The sequence below is a fragment of the Malus domestica genome, chromosome 15 (genome assembly GCF_042453785.1).
Source record: "Malus domestica chromosome 15, GDT2T_hap1".
NCBI classification, from domain to species: Eukaryota; Viridiplantae; Streptophyta; class Magnoliopsida; order Rosales; family Rosaceae; genus Malus; species Malus domestica.
In genome coordinates, this window is record NC_091675.1 from 8,675,236 (window position 1) to 8,687,515 (window position 12,280).

Genomic DNA, 12,280 nt, shown 5'->3' on the forward strand with positions numbered 1-12,280 from the left:
AGTATCCAAAGGCTTTCTAGGCCGAATGACAGCTAGTGTCAAATCACGGTTATTCATTTTGTCTGGACCTGAAGAGGCTATGGGGAATTTCACTCTGCCCTTGGCTAGGGTCAAGCAAACTCACCAGCTGGGAGCATCGAACATGGGACCTCTCACATTTTTTTGTTTATGGGGAGTTGCAGTCTACGCCCTTACCAATGGGGCACTTGTTGTGGTTGTGATCAACAAAATTATTTGGTTGACAAAAATAAAAATAAAAAGTATGCGTCTCTCCGTTTTTCAATGAAAAAAATGACCGTTAAAATTGACATGTGTCTTACACATGATGGAGTAGGATTCTCTCCCCTCCTATTCTTATCCTCTTCCTTCCCCTCCTCTTGCAAATTATTTTTTTGTCTTCTTCTGGCTATTAAACAATTAACACAAAATGTTGACGTGGTTTAACCGTAACCGTCAAATAAGAGGGGAGGGGAGGGAGATTAGGAGGGGAGACAATCCTACTCCGCAAGTGAGAGGACAAAAATGTAATGCCATTAACCCTGTCAACTCCACCTCCGGTAATATTTTAAATCCTTTGTTTGGAGTGAAATTATTTTGAGGCTTCGTCGTTGATCATTTGATCTCAAGTGCATTTAATGAGTTTACATGGAATTACATTTTTTTCTCACTTTGAACAGTCTTTCAACAAGCCATGTTGTCCGATCAGTAGGATCACGAGGCATTGCCTCAGAGAGGATCCAATTCCATCCAAGTTCAAACTCTTTCGTCTGCCTAATATTAATCTATGGGTAATTTTAGGCAAACTAAATTTGTAGATCAAATTTTGGAGACCAAAAGATATGGAAGTTGATGGTTGGTTTGTTACTTAAGTGTTGATAAACGTACTTATTCCTATTAATGTCACGTCATTTAATTTGCAAGTTTAGTCTCCAAATTTGATATCTTTAGCACTACTCTATCTCTATAGAATCAAGTTAATTATTATATATAAAAAAATTCGCCGATTTATCTCCTCAACTTGTATTACTTAGCCAATTTTCACCTTAAATGTTTATTCATGTTGTGATAATATGTGGATGGCCCACATGAATAGTTTGTTACTATTTATGCACAGTATTTTCATTATTCATTTGTGGAAAATTTGTAAAGTGAATAGTGATCTCTTTTGTTTATATATTTGAAGAAGAGAAGAAGAGGTGGGCGATTTACGGAAGAGGAAGAGAGAAGAGAGAGAGAGAGGAAAGAAGAGGAAGAGAGGAAGAAGAGGAAAATGAGGGGGAGATTAAAGAGAGTTATCTTTGTACTCCTATTATTTCAGATTATAATGAAAGCACCACTGCTGCCCCGAGGACGTACTCCAGTCACACTGACTGTAGAGGAACCTCGTAAATTTTGTGTCTTGTTTCATTTATTCCACTACACCCACCGTCGATTTTACAACACGTTATCAGCACGAGAAGCTCTCATGTCGGTGGAAAGCACTACTTACCTCTCACATCTATCGGCTGGAATCTCACAGATAAGAAAATCTTTTCATTTCATTCTCATATCTCTAAATGACTAATTTTCTTAAAGTAAATATACATGTGTTTATATAAGTATTGTCATTATTATTGGCAGAAAATCCGACAGTCATATGAGCTTTGAAACTTCAACTTCCAGTGCTCATACAGAAACCATTCCTTCATAAAAGTTGTTCATTATCCTCTCTCCCATAACATACCAAAATTCCAGAACCATCCAACGGTTAAATCATTCCAGATCTTAGAATACTACAGACTCAAAATCCGCAGAAAATTTGGCAGCCATGTAAATAGCCACTGAACTCCAACTTCCTGACATCCGATTGAAATACTTTCTTCTTGAAAGTTGTTTGCCCGCCTCGTACCTAGAACATATCCAAATTTCAGAAATTGTCAACGGTGCGATCGTCGTAGATGACTGAAACTTCAACTCAGCTTCCATTTCCGCAGAAAACTGGACAGCCATCTTATGAGTACCAAACCTTCATTTTTAGAAGCTCAGCTCGAAACTGTTTCTTCACGAAAGTTGTTTGGTATCTTCTTATCCATATCATACTAAATTTTGAGTTAAATCTAACGGTTTGATCTTCTTATAAGTGGCAGACAAAGAAAAGTGTGATTATTTTGGGTAGTTGGAAAGAAAGAAAAATATACATATATAAATTGAAAAAGGGAGCAAATGGATGGTGTGTCGGTTGGACTATTTAAAGAAAACAAAATGGTTTTGGAAGTGAGTTGCACCATTCTGAAAAAAAATAAATAAATAAAAAAAATTGGAAAGGTAGATTTTTGGTGCATGATGTTGTCACAAAAGGAGAAAAGAACAAATATTATTGGATGGTACACGGCACCATGTGAATGAATAAGAAACGAAAATATATATTTATTTATGTGAATGATGTTGGCTTAAAACACTTTCACAAGCTCTATTTATTTAAAGCAATTTATTTACAGTGGGTAGCATTATTACCCTTTGCTTTAAAACTTTGATATTTATGTGCATGGTGTTGGTTTAAAGCCCATGTCACAAGTTCTATTTACTTTAAAGCAATTTATTTATCATGGACGGTTTTATCACCTACTGCTTTAAGTTTTGATTTATGTGAATGGTGCTGAATTAAAGCCCTTGTCACAAGCTTTATTTACTTAAATGCAATTTATTTACTATGGTTGGAATTACCGCCTAGTGCTTTAATTTATTTATTGTACTTATCTTTTGTTACTATGAGTATATACAGGACCTGAAGTTCCTTGATCAGATCAGAACCTGCAGTTTCTTGATCCTCATCATATAAAATGATTGGACCCGAAGTTCCATCATACAAAAGGATCTGGCATGAAGTCCCTTGATCCTGAAGATCTACACATGAAGTTCCTAGATGAGTACCGTAAGTTTGAAGTGCCGCAGTGCCTTAACTTAATTGTAATAAAAGCCATAAGAGTCTTAATTTACAGACTATTAAATAAGGACCAGAAGTTCCTTATGTCCATACTCAAAATGGTTTAGCAGAAGCCTTTATTAAGCGAATTAAATTGATTTCCCGCGCTCTGCTCATGAAAACGAAATTGCCAATTTTCTACATGGGGACATGTAAACTTTACATGATGCATTATTAATTCGGTTGAGACATGTTACCGACCATCAATACTTCTCAGTACAACTCGGGTTTGGAACCAACCAAACATTATACATTTACGAGTTTTTGGTTGTGTTGTCTATGTGCCTGTAAGACTGCCACAACGTACTGAAATGAGGCATCATTGCAGATTAGGCATTGATGTTGAACACCATCTATCATTCAATATTTGGAATTCTTGATTGGGGATATGTTTACCGCATGGTTTGCGGACTGTCATTTTGATAAGACAATTTTCCTGCCATTAGGGGGAGAAAATAATATCGTTCCAGAAGAACGATGAGAAAATATCATTCCAAAAGAATAATGAGAAAATACCGTTCCAGAAGAACGAAGAGAATTTGTCTTATTTTGATTCACGAAGCAATCAATGAGAAAATGAAATATGAATAATTGAATGATGCAACGAAAGTGATGAAATCATATATACTTACTGCAAATGTGCCTACAAGAATTGATGTCTCTGTTGGATAAAATAATGAGACAGTAAATGATTTATCTGTTGCACGCCTGAAACGTGGCAGATTTTTAGACTCAAAAGGTTCAGTTATTCGAAAGAAGAATAATATGGCACTACTGAACTATTGCATTCCCGAAGCATAACTGTTGCATGCCAGAAGCATGACAGTCGCCGTATGGATACACGTCCCAGATATGACAATCCACAGACATGGGAATATTGATGTCTCATGCATGAAGCATGATTGACGTATAGGTTCTAAATGACTCAACTCTTGGAAGTGGAGATTAAAATCCAAGCTCTATAACGCTCAAGAAGAGGTTATGATCCGCATTCTCTAAACTATGACTATCCTGGAAGAGATAGTGTAATGCCCTTGAAGAGGCAATGGATATCCAAAAAAAAAATGAAAAGCTTTTATGCATGCGCATGCACATGAGAATATGGGATCACGGATTGATGATAACCAATGGTAATTTTGGTTTTTACAAGTAGCTACTAAATTCATCAATGAGCTGTGTTAATATTGAGTCACGTTCTTTTGTTCATCGACAAAAGGAAAATTATTGGCCAAAATGGAGAAAGGCAATTCCATTACAATTTTGTAAGAACGTGGGCAAATGAACCTATATATATTTGAATACAATACAAATAGCCAAAAGATGTTGAACCAAGGAGATTATATATGGGCATTTGTAATACAGTGTAATACACTTACATGATATGACACAAGGTTGTAAACGAGTTCATATAAATGGAGAATTATATATGAAGGGTTGTGAGTCACCCACATCATATCTCCATAAGTAAATCCCTCAAATATACATGGGAGCAAATTGCTCTGTATAAATTTCAAAGGAAAATGTGTCATGAAGTGTAGAAAATCCCTGAAGGATTCAAATTGCTTGAAGTAAGCCCCCGAAGGGTAAAGCATAAATTATGTACTCAATATCAATGGATGATATAAATTGCCTTAGTGAGTACTATCATTATGATATTGTTGCAACATACTAAAATCTCTTGCAAGAGTCAATGACAGTAAATTATAACTCTTGAAGAGTTGATGATATTAAATTGGGACTCCTGAAGAGTCTAGAAAAATTATAAAGTGTTGAAGGAATTATTGTCTCGAGCTGCAGATCGAACAATCTACCAACACGAATCTTATCCATGATATTTATGATATTAAAAGAACCATATGGATTGAAGATTATGAGTTGAATACTCATATGATGAAGACACTAAGAATAATCATTTATCTTCGTGAGGGTAAAGATAAATTAATACTTGGTCCAGAAGTACCACATCTTAGTGAAGTATATGCTTTATTGTATTTGGCACAATACATTGAATGAAATAAAGCTTATTTATTAATATCTCCAAGAAATTACAGATATATACATACACATGAGTTAAAACAAACAAACAGGATGGAGCCTTCACAAAGGTTGCTCATGTGAAGCCTCAGTACTCGGAAGTACCCCAGAAGGGGGAGGCACTGGAGATTGATCATGTGGCACCCCAGTACTTAGCAAAACACCAGAAGGGGAAGGCATCAGTTGCTTTCGGAATCTAGCAACAAACCTCTGGTGATCACTTTGAATTCGACTTTCAGATTCCTGCAGTTGGTCGAGCTTTCTTTTCATGCTCGTAGAGTAACTATTTGCAAGCACGTGTAACACCCTATTCTCGTGCTTGAGCCCTCTGATCTCTTGTTTAAGACTTGCCACCTCCACCATCAATGATTTAATTTGGCAAGTTTGAGCAAGTAGGCGTTGGTCCATATTGGAAACAGAGCCAGCACACTGAACACTGAGAGCCAAGGAGTCTTGAACGGCCGACTCTTCAGACCGTTCTGAAAGGATCTTGTTATCCCTTGGAGTGAGAAGATTCCTAGCTACCACAGTAGCGGTTATGTTATTCTTCATCATAGAGTCCCCAACCGTAAGAGGACCATTAGAAGATAAGAAGGACGGGCGCCATATATTATCCTGACGCTGCTCGTCTGTATCACTCCTAAGACTCAAATCTAAGCAAATGTTAGATGGGCAAGTCATTTTTCAGAAATGATGAAGGAAAAACAGAGGTCAAATAAAATTTCAGAAGTGCAAGATAGAGAAAATTTCTACAGGCAGTAACTTTCTGAGCATACCCTTGAACACAATTGATGTCTCTATAAAAGAAGAGGCAGCAGAGCCACTTGTTCAAAGATCGAAGAGGCACCGCTCTCCGAATTTCAAAAGCCAGATTTTCCTGAATAAAGTTCGTTGGTATTTTTCAGACGTAATCCCAGCTTTTTCAGATGTCGCGTGCAATTTTGTCAAAGATCTCTGACAAAGTTGAAAACGCGTAAATCTTACTGTTCTATTTACACCACAGTTGCTGACAAGAGTAAAAGCACAGCACCACCACTTGCTATTGGGAAATCTCTATATATGTCGACCTCTGTTCTTCATAACAAGGCAGACTCGCAACTCTGCAAGAATACCTAACTCTTCCTCATTTCCGAGAATGCATCTTCAACATAGCATCTCGAAATACTCAGTTTTCTTCCTCTTCGAGAATACCTCTTCAAACATGTCACACCAGAGCAAGATTATCACATATCTTCAGGGACCAGAGCAAGATTATCTCATATCATGCAATCTCCCTGTCCTTTCCTTTGTCCTTGTTCTTGCCTGCAAAGACAAGGATCAAGAAAGCAATATGTCGGAACCTCCACTCAAACTCCCGGTAAGGAACCTACTGCCTGGAACCTTTTCTGATTGCTTACCTAGTATTGCTCTCGAGTAGTCATCTTCAACTGTTGTTGGAGCTGGGTCCCCAGTCACCAAGAAGTGATGAACCATTCAAATGCAAGGGTTTGCATTCCACTCCTGCATCAGGGGACAAATCCTACAAGAGAAGATGCCACATATGCATGGGGGAAAACCAGGGAAAATACTACTGAAGCCAGGGGAGCAAGTAAGGAAAGTGAAAATGATACATTGAAGCATGTGGAGACAAGTGCAATGAACACGTGTTGATTCATCCCCAACTAAGCCGAAGAACACTTGTCACGTGAAGCTCCTCATGGTCCAATTTCATTCAAGATCAAGCTTCGAAGGTCTTTAAAGAAATTACAAGTCCGATTCAAGATCAAGTGTCCACCACACTTAAAACAAATCTGCTCCAGATCAAAGGAGTAAATTCAGACCTTTGGATGCAAGTCTAGCAGAAAGTCCTCTAGCCCAGTTCAAGAAAAAGCCTGTGGAAAGTTAACAACAAGTAAAGCACCTCTTTCGGCAACTCTCCCCGCTAAGAGACTGAAGCAGAATGATCAGTGATCAGCCTAAATGATTTGAAATCAGGAGGAGATACTCATCAGGGGGAACATCCAAAACAGATCAAGATTTTAACGAATCAATGGAAGACTTATGGCCATCCAAGGGGGAGTGTTGTGATAATATGTGGATGGACCACATGAATAGTTTGTTACTATTTATGCACAGTATTTTCATTATTCATTTGTGGAAAATTTGTAAAGTGAATAGTGATCTCTTTTGTTTATATATTTGAAGAAGAGAAGAAGAGGTGGGCGATTTACGGAAGAGGAAGAGAGAAGAGAGAGAGAGGAAAGAAGAGGAAGAGAGGAAGAAGAGGAAAATGAGGGGCAGATTAAAGAGAGTTATCTTTGTACTCCTATTATTTCAGATTATAATGAAAGCACCACTGCTGCCCCGAGGACGTACTCCAGTCACACTGACTGTAGAGGAACCTCGTAAATTTTGTGTCTTGTTTCATTTATTCCACTGCACCCACCGTCGATTTTACAACAATTCAACATTACATTCAAGATTGTATCCAAATTGGTCAAGCGTGTGAGCCCGATTCTCCCCCAATTAAGGGTAAATATGACTTTTTACCTTTTTAAAATCCATTTTCTCGAGCAAGTTTGATCTATAAACCTGTGCATAACAACGATCCATCTCAGTACAACGAAATGATTTTTTGGTTATCATTTGTGTTGAAAAATATTAGTATTTTATGGTTATTTAATTATTTGGATTTGCTCGTTAGTTTTGATTTTGATCCTAGCCCATCTAAATTAAAGTTTCTTAGGTTTTACATTCTATAAACATAGCTTGTATTTTTAAACCCAAGGCAATATTATTCAACAAATTAATGTGTTACACATATGCATGTTGGAGATGAAACTCCAAACAAGGAACAACCTCCTCCATCACATGCTAACAATTTTTATTCAAAATATAATATGAAATAAATCAATATCCTTGTGTTGAAAGAAGCTCAACAGTAGCAATGGCATACAGGGCCAGAGCTAATCTTTTTGCAGAAACCTCCTTTCTCACAATCTGCAATGCAGAATTCCCTGCACTTTCCATCCTCACATTTTCCTTTTTCTTTTCCTTGCTCGGGGTGATTATTACAGCACCTTGAAGCTTGAGCAATTGAAATCTTGCAAACTGAAATCACAATCAAATTACTAATTAATTAAAAATTGATTAATTATTGAAAAAACATGGAAAATGCAAGGAGGTGACACGAGCAAATAAAAACCAAAATTAAAAAAAATAATATTAGAAATCAATTACTGCAAAACCTAGTACTATCGATAAAATGTTAGGAAAATAAACTAAAAAAAAACCATCCCAAAAGCTTGCATGGATGTTTAGACCATATGAAACTGAAATATATAGTAGGTTATGTGTTTGTTTGGTAGTGCTTTGAAATATGTGTTTGTTTGGTAGTGCTTTGAAAATAATTGAAAGCGTTTTTTGTGAAAATATTTTTAGAACCAATCATTATAGTAAAAATGCCAAGTAAATCATGAAAAAAAACACTTAAATTGTTTCCTAGAAGAAACACATAACTGGTGCTTCTTAGTTCTTACATAAAACACTTTAATGCTTTTGAGACCAAATTTTTTTTTCTCTAAAAACATTTTTAGTCATTTTAAAAGCACATATAAACGAATCTTATTTTAGTCATAGAAAGCAAAAAGGCTACCCAAAAATAAATATGATTCAAGATAACTGAAACAGACCTGTGGAGCTTGACAAAAGCACCAACACAAGGAGGAAAGATGTGATTGTAAACTTATTCATCTTTTCTTTGTAAATTTTCACTTCCCTTGTGTATTGCTTTTTCACTTGTTGCGTTGAAAGGTTTGAGAGAATGTGTAATTTATAGAGACTCGAAGACAAGAATGATCTTTGGGTATTAAAGCATAATTAAAATTGCGAGTCCAAGAAATAGGAAAGTCTGATCGTTGGTACATATATAGGTTATGAATATAGCAAAGTATCCGGGCATTGTATTTTATTGGAAATAAATCCCAAGATTTGGAGATATTATTTGAAACAGTACGCGCACAAGATCATCAAAATTTTTTGAACAAGCTAGGTTACGAATGTATCAATAATTCCAATCATTTATTTTTCTTGGAAATAAATCCAACCATTTAATGACATTATTTGAAACAACACATGCACGAAGGTTTTCATGATCAACAAAATTATTTTATTTTATTTTTTTCTAAAAAGGAGGACAACTTGTGGTAAGTCACAATTATTCATCATTTCCTGACCCGTAGAGGCTATGGGGAATTTTACCCTGCCCTTGGCCAGGGTCAAGCAGACTCACCAGCTCAAAGCATCGAACCTGGGACCTCCCACATTTTTTTGTTTATTTGGGAGCTGCAGTCTGCGCCCTTACCACTAGACCACTTACTGTGGTTGTGATCAACAAAATTATTTGGTTGACAAAAATAAAAATAAAAATAAATAGTATGCGTCTCTGTATTTCAATGAAAAAAATGAGAATTTTAAATACTCCTATCCGAGCATAAAATATCGAACTCAAGGTTAGGCTGAAACATTGAGCATTACATAAAATGCTAAGATGGGAGTATTTAAAAGTATCTATGTTTCAACAAAAAATTTATTGTTTGCTAAAAAAAAAAAAAGAATTTTAAATACTCCCATCCTACCACAAAATTTTAAATACTCCCCTATTCTTCTCCATTCCATTTCACTGAAACTCTAACCCTAGGAATGGCTGCCTAAACCTTACTCCCTCCAACGAAAGCCTTTTCTCTTTTAAACCCAGACTTTCTTTGTTTTTTGCCTTAAATTTTTATTTCAACGTTACATTCAAATTCTATGCAAATTAGTCAAGTGCTCTCAATCAAAGGTAAATATGACTTTTTGTCTTTCTAAAATACATTTCCTCAAGCAAGTTTATATATAAACCTCTGCATTACAACGACTCATCTGAACGCAACGAAATGATTTTTTTGTTATCCTTGGAAGTGTACAAACATGAATAGAAGAATGGATAAAGAAAATTTGAAAATCTGACCGAGGGAACATAATTGGCTATTTTTAAAAATTCAAATGGACGATTGGCTAAAAGCAAAATTCAATGAGATAACTGGCTACTTTTACCACATTTTTATTTTATTTTATTTTATATTTTTTGCTATAGGGCCTCCGTTTTCTAGAGATCCACATCCTAACATCGCAATAACTTTAATTTGGTGGCCCAAAAATAACGACCCGATCCAGAAGCCCTTTCCTCTCACGGTGCCCTGATTTAAAACGACGTGTTGGCTCTGGAGTCATCATAGCCATAGCCACCAACAACATCGCTGCCGTAAAAAACTCAATCATTATTTGAGGGATCAATGATAATAGATTTTTATGGGACATTTTTGATGTGGTCCCTAACTTTCAATATTCTTTTATTGAAACCTTGTTAGTTTTTAGTTTTTTATTGAGGTCCCTGACATTAATATAATAATGTAAGTTACTATATTTTTAAATTAAAAATTAAAAATTGAAATTTGTAATTGTTTATATTAATGAGATTTTAAATAAAACCCATAATTTATGGGATTAAAAATAATAAAATATAAATTATACTCTCTATTATATTGTGTGTGTGTGTGTACATATATGTATGGGTACATTAACCAAAACATGGATACATTCTCAAATCAACGAAAAAGAATGTACCCATATAAGTTTAAACATGGATTAAAAAATTTGAATGGATTTTATATTTAAAAAAGGATACATTTAAGATTTAAAAAATTGAAAAATTATATGAATGGGTACATTTAAGATTAAAAATTTGAGAATCTTTTTATATATAAAAAAAAACTAATAGGTACAAACTTAATTTAATTTAATTTTTTTTTATTTTGGAAATGTTTGAATTGAAAATTAATTAGAAGTTTAATAGAGGTGTCAGTATTAAACCCTAAATTAATTACTAATTTTTATATTAAAAATTATATAATAAACATGTAAATTCAGTATCACATTAATGATAAGGACTTGAATCAAAATTTGATAACTAATAAGGTCTTAGTCAATGAACAGTAAAAATTAGGGACCGGATACTAATTTTTCCGATTTTTAATTGAATGATCATTACTCCAATTTGATTAAAATTAAAGGACCATTACTACAATTCACTCTTATTTTTGGAAACAAAATCTACTTGTTTATTTTTGGGAAACAAAAATCTACTTCTTATATACAAACCTACATTTTCTTTATTGTTTTTGTCATTTCAATTTATGTATTTTTTTTGTTTCTTGATGATTTTAGTTTTTATGTTTGAATGGTCGTTGGATATAGGAATTTATAAGGAAAGGTGTTGATGCACAAACCGGAGGTCTTGGAACAACGTAAATCCGACCGTGAATCTGCAAGAAAGTAAATAACACAAGATGTATCGTGGTTCACCCCAATGTTTGGGCTACGTCCACACTAATATTGTATGTTTGTGAGAGGATGAGAGGGTGAGAGCTTCTGAGGGTGAGAAAGTTATTCCCATGGCCAAAGAATTGGCCTCCCCTAATGAGGAGAGTGAGAAGTCATTTTATAGAATAAGGGTTCCTCATTTATTACATATTTGCGCCTTCATTTATTACATAATTACATTTGAGTCCCCCGAGTATTTATACAAGGTCTAAATACGGATGCCCTAAGTATGGTATAAACAGTAGTCCCCAAAGTCTTCAGTCAAGAGAGTCTTTTGGCTGGAGAATTGAAATTCAGTCCATGTGTGGGCCAAAGTAACTAGATGTCGTCTAGAACTGATACTCGATATGAGGTGGGGCTCAATCTGAAATGATACTCAACTAGTAGTAGCACATGTTGCGAGGCTGCTCTGCTTGTGGCTTATGTTGCCTTGGATGGCTCGGCTTGTGGCGTTGAAGGTGAGGGAGTCCCTTTTATAAAATAAGGGCTCGCTCCTCAATACATAAATGATGGGCTAGAGTTGATGCTCGCGGTGAGGCGGTTGCTCAATAGGCAGCGATACTCTCTAATGATGGTAAGGGAGTCCCTTTTATAGAATAAGGGCTCGCTCCCCAGTACATGAATAATAGGTTATGAGTGATGCTCGCGGCGAGGCAGTTGCTCAGCTGGCGGCGATGCTCTCTAATAAAGGTGAAGGAGTCCATTTTATAAAATAAGGGTTCGCTCCTCAGTACATGAATAATGGATGCTCTCTAATGAAAGTGAGAGAGTCCCTTTTATAAAATAAGGGTTCGCTCCTCAATACATAAATAATGGGCTAAGTCCCCCAAGTATTTGGAAGGAACAAAATTCGGGATTCATATTTGGGGTTGCTGAATTCAAAAA

General features: G+C 35.6%; 2 long non-coding RNA genes across 2 annotated transcripts; one reads left to right on the forward strand and one right to left on the reverse strand.

Moving 5' to 3' along the window:
• Positions 1 to 1,197: 1,197 nt before the first annotated feature.
• LOC139192484 (uncharacterized) lies at positions 1,198 to 3,351 on the forward strand. The gene is made up of 2 exons (XR_011576667.1): positions 1,198 to 2,056; positions 2,762 to 3,351. It is a non-coding gene; the product is annotated as an uncharacterized lncRNA (long non-coding RNA).
• A 4,393-nt stretch (positions 3,352 to 7,744) lies between these two features.
• Positions 7,745 to 8,768, reverse strand: LOC139192170 (uncharacterized). Its single transcript, XR_011576100.1, has 2 exons — positions 8,668 to 8,768; positions 7,745 to 8,086 (listed from the first exon to the last, which is right to left on the reverse strand). It is a non-coding gene; the product is annotated as an uncharacterized lncRNA (long non-coding RNA).
• Positions 8,769 to 12,280: the final 3,512 nt, after the last annotated feature.